The 27,484-nt window shown below is 34.8% G+C and overlaps 1 long non-coding RNA gene across 1 annotated transcript; it reads right to left on the minus strand.

Moving 5' to 3' along the window:
* LOC149796435 (uncharacterized) lies at positions 1-26,276 on the minus strand. Its single transcript, XR_016421433.1, has 3 exons — positions 26,068-26,276; positions 9,595-9,730; positions 1-286 (listed from the first exon to the last, which is right to left on the minus strand). It is a non-coding gene; the product is annotated as an uncharacterized LOC149796435 (long non-coding RNA).
* Positions 26,277-27,484: the final 1,208 nt, after the last annotated feature.

The raw sequence follows: 27,484 nt of genomic DNA on the forward strand, positions 1-27,484 counted from the left end.
TATTTAAGCATGGATTTATTTAATGAGTCTAAATTTCATAGTTTTCACAATCAAAACATGGATTTTAATTGAATCCCAGATAAAATTCTTCTTTTATTGGTTTTAAATTAAATTTAAAAAAATAACACCAAGCATACAAAATTCCGGGAGTCGTTTTGTGTTAAACCTCTCGTATATTTACATAATGTCTGATTTTGTTTCTTTCTTCTTTCTTCTGATTTTTTTTCTTTTTCTTTGTTGATTCATTTTTTTAATCTGATTCTTCGTTTGTTCATGTATGCTCAGTCTGAAAGGAACGAAATAAGCAAATAATAAATTTTATAACGATTATTAGTTATTCTGGCACCATGAAATCAGCTTGTGTTGTTGTTGTTGTTGTTATTATTATTATTGTTATTATTATTAGTAGTAGTAGTAGTAGTAGTTGAAGTAGTAGTGGTAGCAGCAGCATTAGTATTATTATTCATGATGTTGGTGCTACTGCTGATGTTGTTGCGTCAAAACATAATATGATAAAAGATACCGTCATCCTAATATTTGTTAAATTTTTTCGCATTAACCCTTTTCAGCACAATGACGCTTTTTTGACGTTAGTCTTTTACTGTAGTGACACTTTTTGACGCCAGACCTTTTACCGCGCAATGACGCTTTCTGAAACTAGTCCTTTTACAGCACAGTGACGCTTTTGACGACAACCCCTTAACGGCACAATGACGCTTTCTGATGCCAGCACTTTAAGGCACAATTACGCTTTTTGACGCATTGCACGACAAATCAGATACAGATACTCACTGCTACCAAAATTAAGTCGTTACTCTCATCACTATCATTAATACGGGTCAGAAAATGAATATGTGCAGTAAATATCAAATAAATCATTAGTTTAATCTCAGGATTAAAGCAACTGTGCCATGTAATCTACACTCATTAACATGATAGTGTTCCCGCCGTTTGTAAACATTTGCTCTGTATCCCAGGACTGCGGTGTGAAGTAATCTGTACATTTTGATATTATTGTAGTGTCTTTATTAATAATGACTGCTTCCCATCTGTATTATGTATCAGATATGCAAAGACTTGTACTTGGGCCACGAAGACTCTCTGTGTGTCGACGGAACAGCATTACGTATAATTCGTCTATATGGTTTAATCCGTATTAATCTCAGCGGCCTATCGCGGGAGGGGAGTCTGGCAAAGTCACCATCCGACTCCAAAAAGTGACCACAAAAATTCTACATCGTTTCCTATAGTAATTTTCTTTACAGCCATGTGGTTAAAATTACGCGCTGGAAACGCTTAAAGTAAAGGAGTTTATGGAGGATTCGCCCACAGGTTCCCTACCAGGGATTTCATCTCCAAATACCCTTTGCCTGTTTGTTTACACCCCCATCTCCCAACGAAATTCAAACATCATTGGAAGACGTTGGAAAGGATGGACAAGGAATTTGAACTTATTGCACAAAGGAAAGCGTAAAGAAAGCAAAACAGAATTTGGCTCTCTTATTTCACTCTACCAGACTTGATGTATTTTTTTAACTTCCTGATGGAGATGGTGACAACGAGAACGAACAGGCAATGTCTCTCTTGACCGATTATTTCACACCCATTTTCACCTTTCTTACAAACGACATGTGTTTCGAAGCAGTGTGCAGTTAGAAATCAGAGCTATTGAACAGTTAGAAACCAGAGCTATTGAGCAGTTAGAAACCAAAGCCATTGAACAGTTAGAAACCAAAACATTGATCAGTAAGAAACCAGAGCTTTGAGCAGTTAGAAACCAAAGCTACTGAGCGGTTAGAAACCAAAGCATTGAGCAATTAGAAACCAAAGTTTTTTCTGAGTAGTTAGAAACCAAAGCTATTGAGCAGTTAGAAACCAAAGCATTGAGCAATTAGAAACCAAAGTTTTTTCCGAGCAGTTAGAAACCAAAGCAATTGAAGTTAGAAACCAAAGCATTGAGCAGTTAGAACTAAAGCTATTGAGCAGTTAGAAACCAAAGCATTGATCAGTTAGAAACCAGAGCTATTGAGCAGTTAGAAACCAAAGTTTTCTGAGTAGTTAGAAACCAAAGCTATTGAGCAGTTAGAAACCAAAGTTTTCTGAGTAGTTAGAAACCAAAGCTATTGAGCAGTTAGAAACCAAAGCTTTTCTGAGCAGTTAGAAACCAAAGCTATTTAAGTTAGAAACCAAACATTGAGCAGTTAGAAACTAAAGCTATTGAGCAGTTAGAAACCAAAGCATTGATCAGTTAGAAACCAGTGCTATTGAGCAGTTAGAAACCACAGCATTGAACAGTTAGAAGCCAAAACATTGAGCAGTTAGAAACAAAATCATTGAGCAGTTAGGAACCAGAGCTATTGAGCAGTTAGAAACCAAAGCTTTTCTGAGCAGTTAGAAACCAAAGCTTTCTGAGTAATTAGAAACCAAAGCTTTTCTGAGCAGTTAGAAACCAAAGCTTTTCTGAGCAGTTAGAAACCAAAGCTATTGAAGTTAGAAACAAAACATTGAGCAGTTAGAAACTAAAGCTATTTAGCAGTTAGAAACCAAAGCATTGATCAGTTAGAAACCAGAGCTATTGAGCAGTTAGAAACCACAGCATTGAACAGTTAGAAGCCAAAACATTGAGCAGTTAGAAACCAAAGTTTTCTGAGTGGTTAGAAAGCAAAGCTATTGAGCAGTTAGAAACCAAAGCTTTTCTGAGCAGTTAGAAACCAAAGCTATTTAAGTTAGAAACTAAAGCTTTTCTCAGCAGTTAGAAACCAAAGCACTGAGCAGTTAGAAACTAAAGCTATTGATCAGTTAGAAACCAAGCATTGAACAGTTAGAAACCAAAGCTATTGAGCAGTTAGAAACCAAAGCATTGAGCAGTTAGAAACAAAATCATTGGGTAGTTAGGAACCAGAGCTATTGAGCAGTTAGAAATCAAAGCTATTGAGCAGTTAGAAACCAAAGCATTGAGTAGTTAGAAACGAAAGCTATTGAGCAGTTAGAAAGCAAAACTTTTCTGAGCAATTAGAAACCAAAGCATTGACAGTTAGAAACCAAAGCTATTAAACAATTAGAAACCAAAGCATTGAGTAGTTAGAAACCAAAACTAGTGAACAGTTAGAAACCACAGCATTGAACAGTTAGAAACCAAAACATTGAGCAGTTGGAAACCAAAGCTATTGAACAGTTTGTAAAAGAGCGATTCCGCGATAAAGTTATTGAGAAATGTAGATAACGCACTACATACAGAGTTACTAGATAAAGGAAAGGATATAAAGTTAAGCCAGCCGCAGAATATTGCTCGTTCTCAAGCAGCAGACGAGAAACAAGTTCAGAATATAGAGGACAGTGTGAAAGCTTCTGATTTTGCAAGTGAATCGGGTTCGCAATGCACAGAAGCCCAACTGGGGGTACACAAAAGGCACATGTTAACTCGAAAACAAACCAAAGCGAGGTTTGTAGAATAACACGGGACATTTTAGTCGGGAAAAACAAAACTGTCCAACACTAAACAAGAAATATAACAGGTGTCTATAGGTTTAACACTTCGCAAAATGCTGTAAAACGAAAACACATGGAATACAGTAATGAATAGTGCACACATTTAAAAAATGTGAATCATGTGAATGACAATGATCAAGACGACCAAGATCTGATGTAAGCATTCAGCGTAGGGCATAGTCTAGAACAGAACCAAAATAATGTGGAGGTATATGTTATGTATATTTGATTTAATGTATATTTGATTTAATTTAATTGGTTTTTTTTGTGTTTTTTTTTATATTCCATTACATGCTATTGTAATGAACTTTTATTTTTACTGTATTTAACATTTTCCTGAAATTCAGTTGGACCTCACTGTTTTTAGTAACCACCTAATAATAGAAACTTTGTATCTAATGCTGACCTAGTTACTGACCTTGATTCAGAATTAGTAAGAGTTGAAGTAAACAACTCTTTTTCAAACGATTTATTTATTCTGTCGCAGTGTAAGATTCATAAAGTGAAATCAAGGCCATACTGGGAGTACATGATGTTAGGCATGTAAAAAGCTTCTATCTTATTCGGGCTTTAAACCATTGACACTCAAAAGTGTTTTGTTATGACCAGATTGAGTTTAATTTTTAATTGTGCTTCAAATTATTTGGATTTCAAGAGATTATTTTCCCCTCGAAATACTTGTGCTTTTAATTAATTCTCGGGCAAAGACAGTTATAGAAATTTACACAGAATTCAAATACTGGAATATTATTTTCTGTGATTCAACAAAGATCTGTTGACACATCAGTACAACGCTGACTACAGCATACGTCATCGCCTTCCATTTTTGATTACATCGGAATTCAACCTGAGTTATATTAGGACATTTTATTACTAGGACTTCTATTTTTTAATTCTTGGATTATTTTTGGATTGTTTTTGGATTTCATTCGTTGAACCGTAAGTTCTGTTTCTAATTTTTAACTTGTTTTTCTAGGAAAATAAATTATTTGTTAAATTTTACACAGTTTGTTGTCTTCATTCTTTTCTTGTTACGTTTTGTAAGAGCCTAAATGCAATATAGAGCATAGTCTAGAACGGGACCAAACTAATGTGGAGATACGGTATTCTCTAGAGCGGGACCAAACTAGTGGAGGTAGGGAGTATTTACATTAAAATGGTTACTTACTCCAGTGCGAGATGCAATGCCGGGTACAGCGGGAATATTCAAAATACCAAGAGGTGATACGTTTTATCAGAAAACTGATAAAAAGGTACAACCACATTAGTTTATGATAGTAACAGGCTTTAAGATTTGTTAGGGATATTCACTGAAGAAACTGATATTGTGGGACAGGAAAAAATCCACGAAACAAATACAAATGTACGTCATAAATAGTAAGGGCAACCCTTCTTAGGTTTTCCAGAAATTCAGTTTGACCTGACTGTTTTTAGTAAACACCTAATAATAGAAACTTTGTATCTAATGCTGACCTAGTTACTGACCATGATTCAGAATCAGTAAGAGTTGAAGTAAACAACTCTTTTTTAAACGATTTATTTATTCTGTCGTAGTGTAAGATTCATAAAGTGAAATCAGGGCCATACTGGGAGTACATGATGTTAGGCATGTAAAAAGCTTCTATAATGCAATACTTCTATACACGTGAAAGTGCATCAAAAATCAATTTTTCTTTTTCCTTGATTTCCCTAACATCAACGTTGTATGCATGCAACATTAAACTCCTTCTTACCAATCTCTATTCCTTTTGTCTCATTTTATTAATGAAAGGAAGAGAATTTGATCATTGAATACAACAATCGGAGAAGGAGCTGAACTAACGTACTCTTCAAAGTGTTGCGAGGCCAATAAGAAAGCAAAACATTCCTTCTCAATCGTGGAATAGTTTATCTGGTGCCTGTCCAATTGTTTTTATTTTTAAATAGCACACTGGATGATACACACCACTGATGTCTTCCTGTACTTCATCCCCAACGTCATTTGCTTCAACAGCCATTTGATTGAAATTTTGAGCTGAAAGAACACGTTTAGTTTTGACTACGGCCTTTATCGAAAGTCTCCTGACATTTGTCAGAGCAACAAAACGTGCTTTTCTTACTTAAGAAATTGATCAGCGATTTAGCGATTATGGAAAAATTGGAGCAAAATATCCGATAATATCCAGCCATACCCAAATAATCGCACCAGCTGCTTCTTATTGATATGCACATGGGATTCAGAAATAGCATTAACCTTATAGTCTGTGGGTTTTGTTTTGTGCGTTTCCCACATGTCCTAAAAATGTAACACAAGGCCAAAGATACGTTTACTTAAATCGATTGTCAAATTTGCGTCACTGAGTCGATCAATCAACTTTAGGAGGTTTTCCAGGTTATCGTTCCATGTGTCTTTGTAGATTATGACGTCATCGATATAAGCGTCAAATTACCTTTACCAGATGTCATCATGTTCACCAAACGTTGGAAAGTTCAAGACGAACCTTCATCCCGAATGGCTTCACCTTATATTGGTTAAGTCCATCTGGAGTCACGAATGCTGAAATTCCTTTGCTCTTTCCGTAAGTGGAATTTGCCTGAATACCTTCAAAAGGTTAAACTTCATGACAAATTTTGCATTTACAATTCTGTCAATGCAGTTATAGATTCATGGTATTGGGAATGAACCTGTCTTGGTGAAATGGTTTATTTTCCTGTAGTTAGTACACATATGAAAATTACTATCTGGTTTTTACACTAGAATACACGGTGAACTCCAGTTACTTTTACTTGGGTCGGTGAAGTTATTCTCCAGCAAGTGTTGAATTTCTTTCTTCATACAGTCTTGCTGGAGAGGATGCATATTAAAGGATGTTGTTTCATAGATGTAGAATCTATGATTTCAACGTCATAATAGATTTTTTTTTATTCAGATTGGAACATATGGAAACAGGTGCTCATATTCACTTAATAACTGCTTTAATTCACCCTTGTCTTGTAGCAGCAGATATGCAACTGTCTGGTCCAGTTTGTCCAATCTTTCCAAACCGTGGAGGTTGGTTACACCAAAGTCACTACACGCCGATTTCACGTCCTCGTTTAAATCCTCACAGTGTACGAAAGGTACAGCTAAATCGGTTGAATGATTTACAGGGCTATTTCTATTAGAATACCCCTTTAAGATATTTATGTGGCAATGGTGTTTCTGTTTTCCCATCCCATGAGCATTTACATTGCAATTTAAAGCGCCTATTTTCTTTTCAATGGTATTAGGACAAAAATACTTAGTATGAAGAGGATTTGAAGTGTGGGTAATGGGGCCAAAACTTTATCACCTGGCCGAAAACTCCCATGCTTTGTATGTCTGTCATCCCTTAATTTCATTCGTGACTGCGCAACGGAAGATTAGTTCCCACTACTTCACAAACCGTTGACAATCTGTATTTGAAATCAGAGATATAGTCAAGAAAATGAATTTATGAATCTTTGGTTGCAATAAGTTTCTCAGTTAATAACTTCAATGATCCATGGACAGTATATTGAAAACTGGCTCAAATGGACAAAACTCTAAAGACCCTTGAACAGAGTCCCTAACAGCAAAGAACAACAATTGAAAACTTTTGTTCCAGTCTTTTTCTGTGTAAAAGCAATTCGACCCAATCATATTTTTCATAGCCTGATGAAATCATTCCAAAGCGCCTTGACTCTCGGATGATAGGCAGAAGGTTTAAACTAATGGATGCCTAACTTGCTGTAAAGTTCCAGGCATAACATTGTACCCCTGATTCAATTGTATAGACATGGGAAGGCCATCAATGTGCAGGAAGCTTTACAAAAGCTTTTACTACTTTCTTAGATTTAAATATTACTCAAAGGAGTAGTCTCTGGAAATCTTATTGACGAACACATTATCATCAACAAATATTTGTTGCCTAAAATGGTTTTAGGTAATGGACCGACACAATCCACCCTTAATCTACTAAATGTATCGTCAAATGCAGTAAATAGGTTGCAGATGAGCCTTTTGTATCTTAGTGGGGTTTCCTACCATTTGACAAGTGTGATAAGATCTACAATATTTAGAAACATCACTTTTACTTTTAGGGTCAACAAAAGTGATTTAAGATATTTTGATAGGTGGTAGTGACTACTCAGTACTGAATGCTTAAATAACGGATTTAATGGACTAGAATAAGAAATTCCTATCGATATGATTTAGGAACAACAGTTTTATCGCTTGCTGACCACTCTTTCCCAGCTGGTACCTCAGGTGGCCCCAATTCTTCATAATGAATCCACCTTTCACCAAGAAACAAATACGTACTTATGTGGCTTCAGTTTCGCTAATAGCCCCTAAAACAAAAAATATCTTAGTATCTTCTTCCTGTGAGACAACTAGTGAGTGTCTTTTATCACTCTGATTAGAATTAAGAGAATAAACACGAGGACCGCGACAGTGGACAAGTGGTTAGAGTGTACGCATCGGATGCGAGAGGTATGTATTCAAATCCCGGCTAAGTCATAACAGAGACTTATAAAAATGGTAATAAGAGCAGCCTCGTTTGGCGCTCATCATTAAGAGGTCAGTGTTAGTACTGGTTGGCCTGGTGTTAGGATAACGATAATGTGAATAGGTAGGACATACTGCTGCATATCTGTGGCATGATTCCCCAATGCGAAATATCACTATAAACTGCCATACTGCAGAGATCGTAGTGATATGACTCGAACATTGTTAAAGCCACATTAAAAATCCAAATCAAACATACATACACACAGTAATAAGAGTAACACTGTGATCAATACCTCTTAGTTGATCCATACCAGGAGCAAAACTGGCCCCATTTAAAGACTGACCCGTAACTAAAGGAATAACATCTTGATCACCATCGTTCTCAAGAGCTTTCTTTACCATAGCTTTAGTAACTGCACAAGCTGAAATAAATCAGGGATTTCATAGGATCAAATCTTTGATCCAAACAAGGTTTGTCAGTTACAAGTGGATTAACCACAATTTTAACTCAAGCTCGGTCATTACTTAATAACAAATGAACACCTGAATGGACAAATATATCACCTCTGATATAGTCATGGATCCTGAGCCTTAGTCTGATGATAAATTAATATAAAGGAGAGGAACATTAACATTAGTTCATGCTACTTCCTGAATAAGAAGACTTTCATTAGAAGATTGTTGTTGTTGTAGGGTTTAACGCCAAAACCTTTCGACATTAATGGTTTATAATTCTCCGTAATAAAATCAGACTTGGGTTTGCCAGACGCAGCCAATGTATTTCTTTCAAAACACGACCCTACGTTTGACTTCTTAGAAACAAGAGCATCTGGAACAGCATTGCCTTTATTATGCTGTCTAAATTTCAACCTGCAGCAATCAGAAATAACGTGCCCTTTCTGCTTACAAAAACTGCAATTGGGAATAGATAAGGATTTCTGATCAGTCTTATCAGAAATTTGCTTTGTAATAGTTGTACCAGTTTGAGATTAGAAAGAAATCGTGTAAGATTGAAATTGCTTTTTTTTTAAACAAACACCTGAGAGAAATTTTATTTACAAAAGAAATTTTGTGAGTCAAAGAATAGTTATCAGCTGTACACGCTGCATTCTCTAAAGTTTCAACCTTGTTCTCATCAAGACAGGACTTAACGTTACTATTGACGCAATTCTTGAACTCCTCAATCATGAGATATCTAAAATTATCGTAATCTTTGTCAACCTTCATGGCTGCTGTACACCATGTATTAAACAATTGTTCAACATGAGTCTGACCAGTTTCTTTCTTACATTGTCTAAACCTTTGATGATATGCATCAAGAACTAGTACATATTCATTCAAGATACATTTGTTAACCACACCATAATTACCACTTTGTTCTAATGAGAGTGAAGTGTAGACTTCATTACCTTTACCAATGGGTACACTTTATAATAACAAAGTCTAATGCGCTCTCTCTCTCTCTCTCTCTTTCTATCTCTATCTCTGCCATTTCAAATTTTCAGTAATTTTCACAAATCGAAGAAAATATTTTTATATCTGATTTCTTTTAAAATACATCTGGTAGCATCAAAACCTGGACTTGTGTATAAAAAGGATGAGTATGCTCGACTTACCAGTTTTTATTGTGCGTTTCTCTTCCTCTTTTTTCTCTTTGTAAATTGAATTTCCTTTCATCTCTATTTAATTTTTGTGCGTTTGCAAATCTCTTGCTTCCTTCTCTCTTTGCATTTACATTTGCACCTGGTCTTGCTGAAACAGAGAGCTTTATTAAATATACTTCCATCTGGTCTTTAACTACAATTCCCGTAATTTCCCGTCAGAACCAGATAGACGCAAAACACTTTTATCAAGAATAATCTTTTTCAACAAATAATGACTCAGACTATTCTATATATCTTGCTTCATTAAAGAAGCATTCGTTTCAGAAAGACCATTCTATTTAGTAAGCTCAATCAACACCTTCTTTTAAGGAATCTTACCTTTCCTGGGTAGAAACTGAAACAAAGTCCTCCATATTAGATGTCACGGTGAAAGCTTGTTGATTTCATTAAATATTTCCCAAATATGTGAAACTGAATTAATAGGGGTTAATAAAAATAAATGTAATCAAAGAGAAATGTAAATTAAAAAACAATTACAATTTCTCTTAAATATTCTTAAGAAATTCAAATCCCGGACGAGCACCCACTTTCTTGTTACGACTCTATGTTATTAAAATAGGTAGCAAGAAAGAGAAAAACCAACAAGGTTTGTTAAATTGAAGATATTATTTACTTCCCTAAAACACAAAGTGAAATAATTAAAAGTAATTTACAATATGGAGAATGAAATCCAAAAATCTTAAAAGCTCTATCATTTCCAGAAGTATCGAGTAATCTGAATGATTTCAAAGGGTACACCGAATGATGGTCTCCGTTTATAGTGACGTATCAAGAATACAGAATACAGAGAAATAACTATGAGAGAATCCCCAAATGTCTTCAAATGAATTTTAACGTTATTCCGAAACAGCTATAAATATTCAAATGGTCTTTAAATGAATTCACTGTAATCGGGACTGCTGTTAAATATCAAAATGTGTTTAGTGAATTCAGATTATTTCTTAGACAGCTTTCATTCCAATTAATCGAAATTTCTAGCACTGTAATTCCAAAGAATGAACAAATAAACGAATTATTTTCAATATAAATGAATAATTTACATCACTGGTGGTACTACTAAGAATCATAATTCTATGTAAAAAATATTTTATTGACAAAGCTAGGTCGCAGCTTCAGAGACAAATTAAAGACGCATATTCATTCTCTCTGCGTCGCCTTGTAATTTTGTAAACTGCGTCGCCTTGTAATTTTGTAAACTGCGTCGCCTTGTAAATGGACCTTCATCAGCAGTTGTCAATTTCCTTAAATGACGACGCTGAGCGTGCCATTAATCTCTTTGAAAACCTTTTTTACTCGAAGATCTAAATGACGACATATTCAACGCTAATTCGAGAAATTTCGGGATTATGCTGACAGTCATCAGTATAGAAAATATAATGACGGATTCTACGAAGATGACATATATCTCATGTACGTTAATTGACCCCATCATAGTATCTAGCACAGTTGACGTGTAGCACTCGGGTGTCCAATATATAAGTGACCATCGTGCTACATTTTCAATTATTAATAGCGTATTCGAGTTATGCTCAAGCTACAAAACATCGTGTAGTACCATTCGCATGATATTTTAACAAGCGGTGAAGCCACGAGTTACAATATATAGTTTTTGGTACCACAAAATGATGTGCATCCGGTATTAAGATAGAAAAAGTCAATTTTCTTTTTGTTATGTACCAAACTTGTTCCATAATCGATGTTTGGAAGATTAAACTCACTCGTCGGCACAACACAACACCCTTGATTATATAAATATACGTGAATTAAGAAAGCTAGGGACTGGGTTCACCTATTCTGTCACAGTAAATAACATTTGTGTCATTTTGTCAACTATTTTAATCTATCTGATAACAATGCAGTCCGAATCAGCAATGCATCACAGCGGGTTTGTTGTTGCTATCAAGGTAGTTAGAATGTACACATTTACACCAGACGAAACGGGTATAATATAAAGGAAGGAGATGAAATCGCCCAAACATACCATTACAAACACCACCTATACTACCCTGCACTCCATATATACTATCCAAAACGCCTTGTGTAGTCTCTAAATATTTACTAACAGACGAAATATATATGATGTATAAGATAAAAGCGCACGACCATACTATCCAACACACCATCTATACCATCTAACACCCATAATACATATCCAAAACGCCTTGTGATTTGTGATTTTGATTTTTAACGTAGCTTTAACAATTTTTCAGTCATATCGCTACGATGTCTGCATTGTGGCAGTTTATAGTGATGTCTAGCACTGGGGCATCATGCCGCAGACATGTAGCATGATGTCCCACTCAGGCACATTATCCTGACACAAGGCCGATCAGTCCTAATACTAACCTCTTAATGCTGAACGCCAAGCAAGGCAGTTGTTAGTACCATTTTTGTAAGTCTCTGGTATGACTCGGCCGGGGATCGAACCCACGACCTCCCGCATCCGAGGCGGACGCTTTAACCACTATGCTTTGTGTAGTCCCTTAAATAACACAATATACTATCCAAAGCACCACCTATAGTATTCAATACCCCATATACATTATCCAAAACGCTCTGTGCAGTGTCTAAACACTAGCCAAAACGACTTGAATAATCTCTTAAATCGACACACCTCTCTGATGAAACGGGTATAACGTAAAAAGGAGATGAAATTCCGCAAGCATACTATCCAAAACATCACCTATACAATACAACACCCTATAAACGATATCTATAATACGTTGTGTAGTCTCGTAAATACACACACCTGCTATGAGACAAGACGGGTATGGTGTAAAAGAAGGAGATGAAAACTCACAAACATGTTATCCAACATAATACCTATGCTACACACAATCCAAAATCTCCTTTTCCCCATTATTGAACGATGTGAGAACCATCAACGAAGATATCGAAAACAATCCTTTCGTCTTTCATCACTTCAATGTGTCCAAGACAGCATTTATTCGAGATAGCGAAACCTTGTGCTCCGGACTCTTTGAACCCAACTTTACCCAAAAGTGTATGTGAGGTCTTATTTGTCCCTGTATGAAGCAACGGGAAAGTTAGGTACCAAGAACAGTAACGGCATTTCATACGAGATTGATTCAGAAGAATATGATTGGTATGGCTTTGATTTCACTCCAGACCAAGGCAGTGACGAAGGACATTTCCACTCTATGAAATTTGGCCAAATTCGTGTGGAACTTCAGTTTGCCACAGTTGTAGCCAACATCTTTTATGCTGAATATGACTATACTTCGGAAATCAACAACTTGAGAGAAGTGAATCTAGATGCACAGATTGACTACAAAGAATATATAGAAACAGGGGAAGATGATGTTTTGAGCCAGAACAAGAAGGGAAAAAAATTACAGAAGAAAAATGATAAAAATACAGTCATGATATCAAGATGACCAGAATAAAAACAACAAGATTTAGTTACATGTTTTGTTACTGACCTGGATGAAAGAATTACTGGTCTGACCTATGACTATTTTTAATGTCAAAACGGTTATCACAGTCCGATTCGACACGAAAATAATGCCGATGCTGAGCAAGAAGATGTTTGAAGTCTCCAAAATACAGCTTTTGTAAAGTTGGTGGGTTGGATAGTATGCTAATGCGATTCAAGAGATTAAACAATACGTTTTGGATAGTGTGTATGGTTTGTTGGATGGTATGGTGTGTTGGACAGTATGTTAGTGTCATTTCATCTCCTGTTACCTCATACATGGTTCATCTGATAGTATGTCTGATATTAATTTTTTGTTTAGATACTACACTAGGCGTTTCGGATAGTGTGTATGGCTTGTTGGTGGTGTGATGAACAGAATTGTTGTGTGATTTCATCTCCTTTTACGTCACAAACGTTTCGTATGATTGTTAAACGGGGGGAGAATTGTCCCTCCGAAATTTGGTTTTCGTTATCTAGGGGTTGACCGCCCTCGATGTTATCGGCCGGTTCGAGTAATTGTAAATATAAGTGGTGAAACTTATAGGTGAAATAGATAGAGATCTGAGCAGGTATATAGAACAAACCAACACGAGCCCCCGTACATGTAAACAAACAATTTAATCAATTACATACAAACACTGTGAAAATTCATTACATCAGGAATGTACTCTGCTTTTAGAAATTTAAACTTCCGCCGAAATACAAAGATAACGCAAATAGATCTAAATAAAATAGTCGATCTGTTTACTGATAGATTTAGTTCATCATAGGATCGAGTGGACAATCGAAGTCAACGTCTTGTACGATTTCATAACCTGCTCGTCCTCAGTCTGTTTTGCTTCCTCTGTAGCCGTTCAGACCCTTGGATCTTAGGATGATACTTTCTACCATCCGTCTCAGGATATTCTCAGAATACGTCTTCAGGAATTAATACGTCGCAGGATTGCGTCACAGGATAATACGTCTCATACGTCTCAGGAGCTATTTTCCCCCATTGCTTTCAACGTTCCTCCCTCTAATCGGTAAATTAGTTCGTCGGTTCCTTTCGACAATAGTCCACAGTTCCTTTTTTACGAGAATTTCTTGCAAATCCTCGGAGTCCTAGTTTTTGGGTCTCCTCTTGCAGGAAAAGCTTAGACTGATTACAATTCGATCCGGGCGATATTAAAACCTATGAAATTTTGTGTTGGAACACGCCCTCTCGTTTAACGTAACCAGTCAGAATCAAATATCTATGCCGCCTTTTTCCAGAGGCGCCAAAGTCAGGGTCAACTTGACCTGGTAGTTTGAGTAACAGAGTTTCTGCGTTCTCTCAATTGTGACAACTTTACCATGAAAATGAAGTTTTCCTTGTCCCAAATTGTCCGCCTGGCTGTTGTATAAACAAATGTTTAATTAGGAACGAAATTCTCCCTCTAAAGGACATTACCGTACACGGTAGTATGGCGATATGATACGCGCTTGTCTCCATAAATCTAATTAATGGTTCTCTGGTCTCAACTAATGTATTCTTGTTTGATCGACGTAAAATTTGCCACTTCACAATGATAGTAGGTGTTTTTGTATGGAGGCTACTTAAGGCGCTTTGAAAAGTGTGCTGGCTATTGGATAGTGTAGGTAGTGTGTTAGATAGTATGTTTGAGTGATTTAATAGACTACACAAAGCGTTTTGGATAATGTGGATTGTATAGGTGGTGTGTTAGAATGATTGTGCAATTTCACCTGCTTCTTTTACATCATACTCATTTCTTCTGATACTAGTTGCTAGTCGTTAGAGACCGCATATGGCGTTTTGGAAAGTGTGTATGGGATGTTGAATAGTATAGGTGATGTTTTGGATATGTTTTGGTTATTTCATCTCCTTCCTTTACATTATCCCGGTCTCGTTTGATAATGGTTGTGTGGTATTACAGAATACACAAGGAGTTTTGGATAGTGTGTATAGTTTATTGGACATTATAGGTGGTGTGTTGGATAATATGTTTATATGATTTCATCTTCTTTTACATCATACCTCTTTCGTCTTATGGTATGTATTAATGAAATACAAGGTGTTCTGGATAGGGTGTATGGGGTATTGAATAGTATAGGCTTTGTGTTGGATAGTATGTGTGATACCATCTTCTTTTATATAATTTCCGGTTCGTCTGATAGTAGGTGTGTGGATTCATGAGATTAAATACTCGTTTTGATAGTGTTTTGGGTGTACTGGATAGGTGGTGTTTTGTGTTTTGCATATTAGGTTAGATTTTATCTTCTTTTATATCCTATCCATTTCGTCTGATAGTAGCTGTTGGTGTTTAGAGACTACACAATGCGTTTTGGACAGTGAGAATGGAGTTTTGTATATTATAGGTGGAGTGTTGCAGTGTATGTTTGTGCGATCTGATCACCTTGTTTTACACAATACCCCCCCCCATCTTCTGATAGTTAGTGGGAGATCTTTGGCACTATACAAGACATTTTAGATTGTGTGTACGTGGTGTTGGATGGTATAGGTGGTGTGTTGGGTATTATGTTTGTGTAATTTAATCTCCTTCCTTTAAACGCTACCCCTTTCTTCTAATAATAAGGTGGGGGACACTACACAAGGCGTTTTGGATTGTGTGTATGAGGTATTGGATAGTCGATAGCTATTCCCATGTTCAATTTACGTAGACCCCTATACGTGTTTGGATATTATTGAACATCTTGGTCCTTGATATAATATATGATAGTGTTGGACTGTAATCAAAAAGTAGGTGCTGGATTGTATATACAGTGTGCTGGATTAGAAATATAGTATTTTTCTTTTTGTCTCTAACTTATTTTAATTTTTGCAGGCTTTTTTTCAGTTTCCACTAAAGTCAGTATGAGTTTCGAGATTTCAGTACCACTTTTAGTCATGATATCTTTACATACATTTGTTGCAGATTATGTTTAGTCCCCTCATTAAGTCTTGTGCAATTTCGGAATTTAGTGCTACCTTTGTCTTGGTCATTTCGGAAAGAGAAAAAATCCGGATTATTCTCAGCTTCCATTACAATCCGATAAACTGTCGGAGTTTTAGTGTAAATGTAGTCACAGAGATTTGAATACAATCTTCATGAGCTTTCCCAGTCCATGCCATTTTGCTAATTTGTTTTACTTGTTTATTTTTCATCAATTTTTAAAATATTTATGGATATTTTTCAAAGTCTAGTATAGATTAAGAATATTAGTGCTATTTTTAGTTTTCGCCAACTTTGAAAGAAAGAAACAGTTCCAGACAGTTTTCAGTCTCCATTAAAGTCCGGTAGAATTTCGGAACTTTGGTTCTACTTTTAGTCTCGGCAATTTGAATATTAATATTCCAGATTTTCTCAGTCTCCGCTAGAGTCCAGGGCATTTTCGTAATTTTATTACTACTTTTTAAGTCGAAGTCAATCTAATCAAATATTCCGGGATTATTTTCAGTCTCCGTTCAATTCTAGGACAATTTCGCAATTTTAGCATTGCTTTTAGTCACATCCATTTTAATGTTATTATGAGTCGGTTTCCTTGGTTATATCTGTTTATAGCATCATTAAAGTGAAATTATAAACAATTATGTGATGTCTGTGTTTTGTGTATGTGCTTTATGTTTATTTACGTTGACTCTTAAAACCTTTATCCTTGACCATTCCCATTTACCCAAATAAACTCCTTTTGACCCCATAAACCCTGTTGACCATATAAACCCTTTTTGACGCAATAAACCTTTTGTCCATATAAACCATTATGCCCCTATAAATCCTTTTGTTCCGATAAACACTTTCCCATGTTAAACCTCTGAAGAAATTTAGCATAGCTATTCCCGTTTGTCCTTCAAGTGGCCAACCTGTACCAACGTTGCCCATATAAATACTTATGCGTCATACAAAGACAATGCTATATTTTTTAGTTTGATCCTATATGTCATACACAGAAAATGTTACCTTAATCATTTTGATCATATACGTCATACACTGAATATGCTACTTCATTCATTTTGATTTTATACGTCATACACAGAAAATGCCACCTCATTCATTTTCATTCTATACCTAATACACAGACAACACTTACTTATTCATTTTGATTCTTTACGCCGTACACACTTAACACTTCCTTATTTGAATTTGAGTGGCAACCATTAGCAGCATTTGAACCTGTCTCTATGGATTTCGTACGTACAGTCTTGATGAAGAGTGTACCAAAGTCATGTGAACTTCATCCAATTCAAACAACACTACTGCTTGAGTGCTTAGATATAGTATTGTCTTCACTAACTGATGTTATTAATACCTCTCTCTCATCAGGGGAATTCCCATCATTTTTCAAAACTGCCATTGTAAAGCCTCTGCTGAAGAAACCAACACTAGACCATAACGATTTAAAGAACTACCGCCCAGTTTCTAATCTCCCATTCATATAAAAAATCGTACAAAAGGTTGTTCTATCCCAGCTTGTATCTCATCTGAATTCAAACAGTCTTTTTAGCAATGTACAATCTGCATATCGCCCTTGCCACAGCACTGAAACTACTCTTCTAAAATAAGTTAATGACAATCCCTCTGCTTTGGATAGCGGAAAGATTACAGTCCTCACCCTCCTTGATTTGTCTGCAGCATTTGACACAATAGACCATGATATATTACTTCACCGTCTCCAGCATGTATTTGGCATTCATGATACAGCCTTACTGTGGTTCAAGTCCTACTTGGTCAGCAGGGCACAAATTGTATCTGCAAATGGAATACACTCCAGCCCAGTTGATCTATGTTGTGGTGTTCCACAGGGGTCTGTTTTGGACCTGTTCTCTTCATTCTATAGACTCAACCGCTCTCAAGTGTCGTAGATCATCATCCAGTGTCTCACAAATTGTACGCTGATGACACCCAAATATAAAAATCTAGCCACCCAACTGAAGTTGATGCTACCATCCAAGGTGTAGAGAGGTGCATTTCTGATGTGAAATAATGGATGACATGTAACAAGCTGCAGATGAATGATGATAAAACTCAGGCCATTCTCATTACAACACAAAGGCTTTCTCATTCACATCCTTTACCTCAAACAATAAATATCAGCAACACCAACATTAAATTCACACAATCAGTACGAAACCTAGGTGTTACTCTGGACAGTACTCTCACATTGCACCAACATGTCATGAACATATGCAAGGCTGCATATCTTTATCTGAAACGTATCAGCTCCATTCGCAGATATCTTTCAGTTGATGCCACTAAAACACTTGTGTGCTCATTAGTGCTCTCAAGACTGGACTATTGTAACTCAATTATGTCTGGTTCATCTCAATATCTACTCCAAAAACTTCAAAAAAGTTCAAAACACAGCTACTCGGATCATACTTAGAGTACCACGATCAGAGCACACCATCCCGCTGTTCCGTACCCTACACTGGCTATCCATTCGATCCAGAATCAAACACAAAATTTGTTCTCTGTGCTACGTTTCACTGACGGTCTCTAGTCCAACATACCTATCCGACCTCACCCATGTGTACACACCAGCAAGATACTTACGCTCCTCTTCTGTCAATCGTATACCCATTATTCCCACTATGAAAACAAAGTCATATGGACAGCGTTCTTTTGCATACCAGGGCCCAGCAACGTGGAATGAATTGCCCACTGAACTTAGACACAAAGACACAGTGATCACATTCAAGAGTGCTCTCAAAACTCACTTATTTCAACTGCAAGAACGAACTTAAAGACCTAATAATGTTTCCTACCTTAAATATTCTCAGCATGTTTTTTATGTTTTCTAATTTCATGGTGTTTGTGTTTGTAATCATATCGTTATATATCTTTTTTATCTTATAGGTGTTGTCTAATGTTGTAAAGCGCTTAGACTTCTAAAGATTAGGCGCTATACAAAGTCCTCGTTATTATTATTATTATTATTATTAATTTTGATTCTTTACGCCGTACACAGAAAATGTTACCTTATTCATTTTGATCTTATATGTCATACACAGATAATGCTACCTAATTCATTTTGATCCTATACGTCATACACTGAATATGCTACCTCATTCATTTTGATTATATACGTCATACACAGACAATTCTACCTAATTCATTTTGATCGTATACGTGATACTCCGCTGCTTAAAATGTCTGCAAGATACGAAAAAAAAAAAAAAAGAAATATTTGTTCGATTGCGAAAGGTCTCATTTACATACAAAGCCGTAACAGAGTTGCTCAGAGCATTTCAACCAAGAATTTCACGTAAACCTATAACAGTACAATTTGAAAGGTATGTCAGTAAAGGTCAGGCCCGTCAGGCTGACTCAGAAAAGTCGGAAGGCTAAAAAATAAACAAACACGCAACGAACATGTCAATTTTCTTACAAATATGAGCAATTATATAGTGACGTGTGTCATTACTTTTTTCTCTCATATTTCGAGTGTCCTAGGAAGAGGACTGTTTTGTCAAGTTGGCGAGAATAACAGTAGAGGCAATACGGAGATTGATGTGGATTGAGTGTGTCAAATACAACAACCGACCAATACATTTATTTGTAACTTAAATTCAATTTTTTATCTTTCAAAACAGGTACATGATTGGTGAGGCTGTCATTGAGAAACGATTATGTGTAGAGTTTCCAGCATTTTATTTTGGTTTTCAAGGGCATAAACAAAGTTGTATTATTTTTTAAGATTACCACAGCCGGCTTAAATGTCTGTATCTGCTCGTGTCTGTCAATGTATGCTACTCAGTACCAATTTAGAAACCTTTAAAATGTTGCAAAAACACCTAAAGCATAATTTAAACCCTGGTTTATCTGCTATTTACGGTGTCCAGTTTCTAGTACACTCCATTTATTTGTACGTGCTGTAGAAATCCACAGGGAACTATTTTTTTATCCAATGTTCAACTGAATGACTGTTTTGTCCAAATTAATATTAGATGATTGGTAGAATGGGTGACCAATATGCTAAATTTGCACCTGTGCATTTGAATCATCATGTCACGTTCAAAATCTCAGACAAGTTCACAAATACATACGACAAAAGGTTTCTGACAATGCTTCTTTCAGTCCTCGTGCTGTCTAACTTGAGAGAAAATTCAGAAACGTTAATCGATTTTCACCCTCAATTCTGCTATGACAATTTTTTTCAACGCTGTGCAAACGTTACCAATGATTAGAGTCGAAAATGTCGCACTGATGGATTGATGCAAATTGTCAAAAATGTGTCTTTATTGTACTGAATGTAAAAACGGATTCTTTCTTTCTTTTCTTTCTTTCTTTCTTTCTTTCTTTATTTCTTCCTTCCTTCCTTTCTTTCTTTCTTTCTTTCTTTCTTTCTTTCTTTCTTTCCTTCTTTCTTTCTTTCTTTCAAGCATGCTCATAATAGGAAATACTATAAACTAGTTTTGAATTGAGCCCATCATATCCCTTGCTATGCAGACATACGTAAAAATTAGAATTTCCAACAAATGTTGACATTGGTAGTTACAAAAGCTCGTGCGTCCTATATCCTAATCATTATGTTTGTCAACAACCTTTCTTGTAAAGGAAACATACTTAGAGCAAAAATGGAGGCAGACGATATGTCAACAGCAGGTAACAAAACAAAACAGTTAAAGTTAAGATCTAGTATCCCAAGCATATGTTTCAATTCTAAAGGTAAATCAGCGAGTAGCTAAGATAGTATTTGATGACAATGAATTGAAAGATGTTTCTACAGCTTTAGTGCCGTCTGCACTTGTCAGCGTGCTTCATTTTCTAAACGTGATAATGTTTAAAGTTGTCTTGATAATTGTCTGCCATTTACGTTTTAGGAAACTGTTACACCCTTTTAAAACTGTTTACGTTCTGTGAAACTGTTTACCTTGAGACATTTGCACGTGTCTTTCTGCATATAAATTGTTATACTAAGGACAATGTAGAGTGTGTGAATCGGGATTTTTAACGTAGCTTTAATTGCATTTCAGTCGTATCGCTACAATGTCTGCAGTGTTGCAATTTATAGTGATGTCTAGCACTGGACATCATGCATAACACTAACCTCTTAATGATAAGCCCTTAGCGAGACAGCTGCTAGTACCATATTTATAAGTCTTTGGCATGACTCGATCGGGGTTCGAACGCGCGACTTCCTGTATCAGAGGCGGACGCTCTAACTACCAGAGGACAACGTAGGGTCCACAAAAGCTAATTTTATGTAATATGATGGATTTATAAGTCAGTTATGATAGTTTGGTTTGGTTGCTTTGGAAAGTGTGTATTAACGTAATACGGGGAGGGGCTGCATGTCAGCACTACTATTAAGACTTGACAGTCCTAAACTAAGTAACAGAAAAGAGCGAAAATCAACAAGTTTTGTAAAATTAAACAAATAAGTTATTTCCCTAGATTACAAAGTGAAACTTTAAAATGAACTTCAGTATTGTGAATTAAATCCCAAATCGATGTAAAAATTCTACCACAAGTCCAAATGTATAAAGCTCCTATTGAATTCCAGTGGTGTTCCAAATAAATTCAAATATTTTGTATATGCCTGTAGTCTCGAAATTGCTAATATAAATATGGCCTGGAATTTGGTGATGCATTAACAGTCTGTTGATTATCACAATAATGTAATCCAAAATATCATTGTCTGAATTCACATTAATTCCAGATTAATGTTTTAGTCCAAGAATATTATTGAGCACTTTGTAATTCCTGGGAATAATATTTTGAATAAAGAAATCCATCCAAATTAAAAACTGAACACAACGATAAGAATGGATCTGCTTCGGGTGATAAGACAAGAACGAATACTCCTAATATAAACACGTTTATATACCCCCTTTACTTTACTAAAGTCGCAATTACCATTTTCTTGAATTACTCTATCAACTTAATGAGAAACTTCCTTTCTGGAAGTTTCTAAGGTCAGAATCAAGACTGTCATTTACTCAAACTGAAGTAAACATGTTTACAATTAATACTGATCTGAATAATTCAATCCACAATCATGGATAAATATTATCTATGTATCATGATTTTTTAATAAAATAAATGTCACTGGCCAGGTACATTATTAACTTGAGTTTGGACAAAGGTCAACTACAAAATACAGACTTGCATAACATATAATCTTGGAGAAACGGCAACAAACAATTCAAATTAAATATACATAGCACTACTATTAGAACCGCTATTAATTGGCAACCAAAGTGTGCTACTTATACTAAGATTGCTTTTACAGACAACATAATTCTCAGTATAATTATTTTCTATGGTAATGCTTTAACGTTTGGCTATATGAAGATTTTGTGACTTAAATTTTCCAGTACAAAACTGAAACAGAATATGCAATTTAGAAATACACGCTGGATGCTGTTTTTTGAGTACCGTATTTACATTTATGAAAATGAAAAACGTCGTTTGGAACATATAACTATCCTTAACAGGAAATGAAACGCCTTTTTTTGAGAGGTTGCTAAAATCACGTGTACATGGAATTACAAAGGTCACCTGAATGTAACATTTGCTGATGTCTGTCAGATTAACGTATTTTAAGAACGCCTAACTTTTCATTAATTTGGTAACGATACTGATTATTATCAATGTTTTATGCAAGGGTAATTTCCATTGGTTCTTTGTACGTTTTGGGCCAGAGTTGATCCTCCTAGGTGTAAATCATTGTCATGATCCGATATTTCCTAAGTAGTGAATCATGTTACAAAGAGAAATAACTTTTTCATGTGAGCTGCGAAGGTCTGGAAAGGTTTGTGACTGTTTAACTGGAAAATTACGAGGAGTGGTCAAAGGTTTTTATCAATTTCCTAATATTGTGTGGTACATCTAGTTCCTGTATACTAATAGTGTATGGTACATCTAGTTCATGTATACTAATAGTGTATAGTACATCTAGTTCATGTATAATAATATTGTATGGTACATCTAGTTCATGTATACTAATAGTGTATAGTACATCTAGTTCATGTATAATAATATTGTATGGTACATCTAGTTCATGTATACTAATAGTGTATAGTACATCTAGTTCATGTATAATAATATTGTATGGTACATCTAGTTCATGTATACTAATAGTGTATAGTACATCTAGTTCATGTATAATAATATTGTATGGTACATCTAGTTCATGTATACTAATAGTGTATAGTACATCTAGTTCATGTATAATAATATTGTATGGTACATCTAGTTCATGTATACTAATATTGTATGGTACATCTAGTTCATGTATATTAATATTTTATGGTACATCTAGTTCATGTTATACTAATATTATATGGTACATCTAGTTCATGTATACTAATATTATATGGTACATCTAGTTCATATATTGTAATATTAAAGGTACATTTAGTTCATATATACTAATATTGTATGGTACATCTAATTCATGTATAATAACATTGTATGGTACATCTAGTTCATGTATACTAATATGTTATGGTACATCTATTTCATGTATACTAATATTATATGGTACATCTAGTTCATATATTGTAATATTAAAGGTACATTTAGTTCATATATATTAATATTGTATGGTACATCTAATTCATGTATAATAACATTGTATGGTACATCTAGTTCATGTATACTAATATGTTATGGTACATCTAGTTCATGTATACTAATATTATATGGTACATCTAGTTCATATATTGTAATATTACAGGTACATTTAGTTCATATATACTAATATTGTATGGTACATCTAATTCATGTATAATAACATTGTATGGTACATCTAGTTCATGTATACTAATATGTTATGGTACATCTAGTTCATATATACTAAAACTGTATGGTACATCCAGTTTATATATACTAATATTGTATGGTACATCTAGTTCATGTATACTAATATGTTATAGTACATCTAGTTCATGTATACTAATATGTTATAGTACATCTAGTTCATGTATACTAATACTGTATGGTGCATTTAGTTCATATATACTAATATTGCAAGGTACATCAAGTTCAATATTGTATGGCACATCTAGCTCATGTATACTAATAGTGTATGGTACATCTAGTTCATGTATACTAATGTTGTATGGTACATCTAGTTCATATATACTAATAGTATATGGTACATCTAGTTCATGTATACTAATATTGTATGGTACATCTAGTTCATATATACTAATAATGTATGGTACATCTAGTTTATGTATGCTAATATTGTATGGTACGTCTAGTTCATATATACTAATATTGTATGGTACATCTAGTTCATGTATAATAATATTGTATGGTACATCTAGTTCATGTATATTAATATTTTATGGTACATCTAGTTCATGTATACTAATATTATATGGTACATCTAGTTCATATATCGTAATATTAAAGGTACATTTAGTTCATATATACTAATATTGTATGGCACATCTAGTTCATGTATACTAATTTTGTATGGCACATCTAGTTCATGTATACTAATATGTTATAGTACATCTAGTTCATGTATACTAATATTATATGGTACATCTAGTTCATATATTGTAATATTAAAGGTACATTTAGTTCATATATACTAATATTGTATGGTACATCTAGTTCATGTATACTAATATGTTATAGTACATCTAGTTCATGTATACTAATAGTGTATGGTGCATTTAGTTCATATATACTAATATTGTAAGGTACATCAAGTTCAATATTGTATGGCACATCTAGTTCATGTATACTAATATTGTATGGTACATCTAGTTCATATATACTAATAATGTATGGTACATCTAGTTTATGTATGCTAATATTGTATGGTACATCTAGTTCATATATATTAATACTGTATGGTACATCTAGTTCATGTATAATAATATTATATGGTACATCTATTTCATGTATACTAATATTTTATGGTACATCTAGTTCATATATTGTAATATTAAAGGTACATTTAGTTCATATATACTAATTTTGTATGGCACATCTAGTTCATGTATACTAATATGTGATAGTACATCTAGTTCATGTATACTAATAGTGTATGGTGCATTTAGTTCATGTATACTAATACTGTATGGTACATCCAGTTCATATATACTAATATTGTAAGGTACATCTAGTTCAATATTGTATGGTACTTCTAGTTCATGTATACTAATATTGTATGGTACATCTAGTTCATATATACTAATAGTGTATGGTACATCTAGTTCATGTATACTAATATTGTATGGTACATCTAGTTCATATATACTAATATTGTATGGTACATATAGTTCATGTATACTAATATTGTATGGTACATCTAGTTTATGTATGCTAATATTGTATGGTACATCTAGTTCATATATACTAATATTGTATGGTACATATAGTTAATGTATACTAATAGTGTATGGTACATCTAATTCATGTATTAGCTACATTTTTTTCACATGTAGAGTAATATTTATAGAAACTATTATTAACAGTTTGAAGAGAAACACTTTTCATCAGGTCTAACAAATGAAAAACAATAAGTAAACACCTTATTTAAGACAGAACGGCAAGACTTACGCCAGAACTGAGTCTTAAATTTGCATAAGCAGTTTGTTAACCCTGATCTGCCACCAGCAGGCTGCACAATTATCGACATGTTTTCAATTCTCATTAACGGTATTATTTTCATCTTCGTATGGCTCACTCAGCAATATTCAAAGCTGGGGCCCCGGGTGGGCGAGTGGTCTAAAGCTCTCCCATTTACCTAACACTGCCATCTCACATTTGTCCCCGTGCGTTCAAGTCTCGCGCTCAGCTAATGCGGGTATATGGGTATGTGAGAAAGCTTACCAACAGCTTCCAGTAGATCGTCGATAATTCTTACCGGGGTTTTCCTGTGTCGTTCTTCAAATAGTAAGTCTGGCCGCCATGTTTAGCCTATGTTGCGCTAAGAAATGGCGTTAAACCCAAAACAACAACTATTCAAAGTTACAAAAAGGACGTTTTGATGATTTTTGCATTGGGTTGTTGATAAGTCTGCGTTTTATACAAAAGTCAAACCTTATTCATTTTGTCATCAGTCTCTTCATACGTTTCCTTGTTGCCCGCCACATCAGCTGTTTGATAATGACCGGTGGAGTCGTGGGCCCGTGTCGGAAGTTGTCTGATTGATGACCGTTACTGGCGCAAGTCACAACTCAACATGCATTAGTTACAATTTATATCTCTTTCCTAGAAAATGTGCACATGACATGTACAGAACAGGCACGCTTTTATGCTGCGAACACTTGATAAGCTACAAGGAAACAAGGAAACTGCTATTTCTAACATTTGAGATATACTCGGAAAATGAAGAGGTAGGGGAAAACCCCCGCTGACCTTGGATATTTATATGATAGATACCATCAATTCATGTTTTTAATGTCGCAAAAATTAATAGAAAAGATTTATAATGCGTTATTTTAAGATAACACTAATGAACTGTGTCAACCTGGCATGCGAATAATACACGCTGTTCTTATTTTTCTTAGAATGGCAGTAATTAACATGAACTCATCGACTCTGTTTTGAAACAAGTTGATTGGCTACGTCACAAGCGATGTCATATGAAAACAAAGCTCTTTGTTAATGTGATTGAGGAAGAATTTAATTTCGTATTATAATGTAAGTGTTACATTGAAAAGAGGTAAAAACATACACATAACTATAAATGGAGACATCGAAATGTGCATATATAGATTCCTACTTTCAAGTTACAATCAGAAGATTACATAAAATTTTAGCAATTTTATTTCTGTTAGATCTTTTTAACTTCATCATGAATCAAGGAATTCTGACATCATAACCACTGAATAAATTTCTTAAACTTTTAATACAAATTCCACTTATCCAATTAGCCTCATTCAATACGCTCTTTATTAGCTGATAGTATAGTCTGGTTTTCCTTTTCTTTTTAATGGGATTATTGACATTTTGTTTCTTTCTTCTTTTTTATTCTTTTCCTTCTTCAGATTGTTTGTTAATTAATTTATTGTAGTAATTAACACTGACCCAGAAAGTATAATGATTAATAACGTTTTGATTATGATTCACACTGTGTGATTTAAAGATAATAATCTACAATGTATATTGTTTAATATGCTACCGCCATTACAGCACTTTTTATTAATTATTTTCATATATTTTAATGTTTGCAAAAAGACGAGATGACTATATCAAATATAGATATTTCGTTATGAAATTTATTACGCTAATCAATCTATCAGCCCTCCTGTTCTTCACTTCATCTTCATTTACGTAATCCGAGCTGAATTAAACTCCTGGCAAATAATCGGGGCTGAATTAAAACCCCTGATAAATATTCGGGGCTGAAGTAATCTCCTGACAAAAAAACCGAGGCTGAATTAATCTCCTGGCAAATAACCGGGGCTGAAATAATCTCCTGACAAATAATTGGTGCTGAATTAAAATCATGGCA

The sequence above is a fragment of the Sinohyriopsis cumingii genome, chromosome 6 (assembly GCF_028554795.1).
Source record: "Sinohyriopsis cumingii isolate HCF-2022 chromosome 6, ASM2855479v2, whole genome shotgun sequence".
Lineage (NCBI taxonomy): Eukaryota > Metazoa > Mollusca > Bivalvia > Unionida > Unionidae > Sinohyriopsis > Sinohyriopsis cumingii.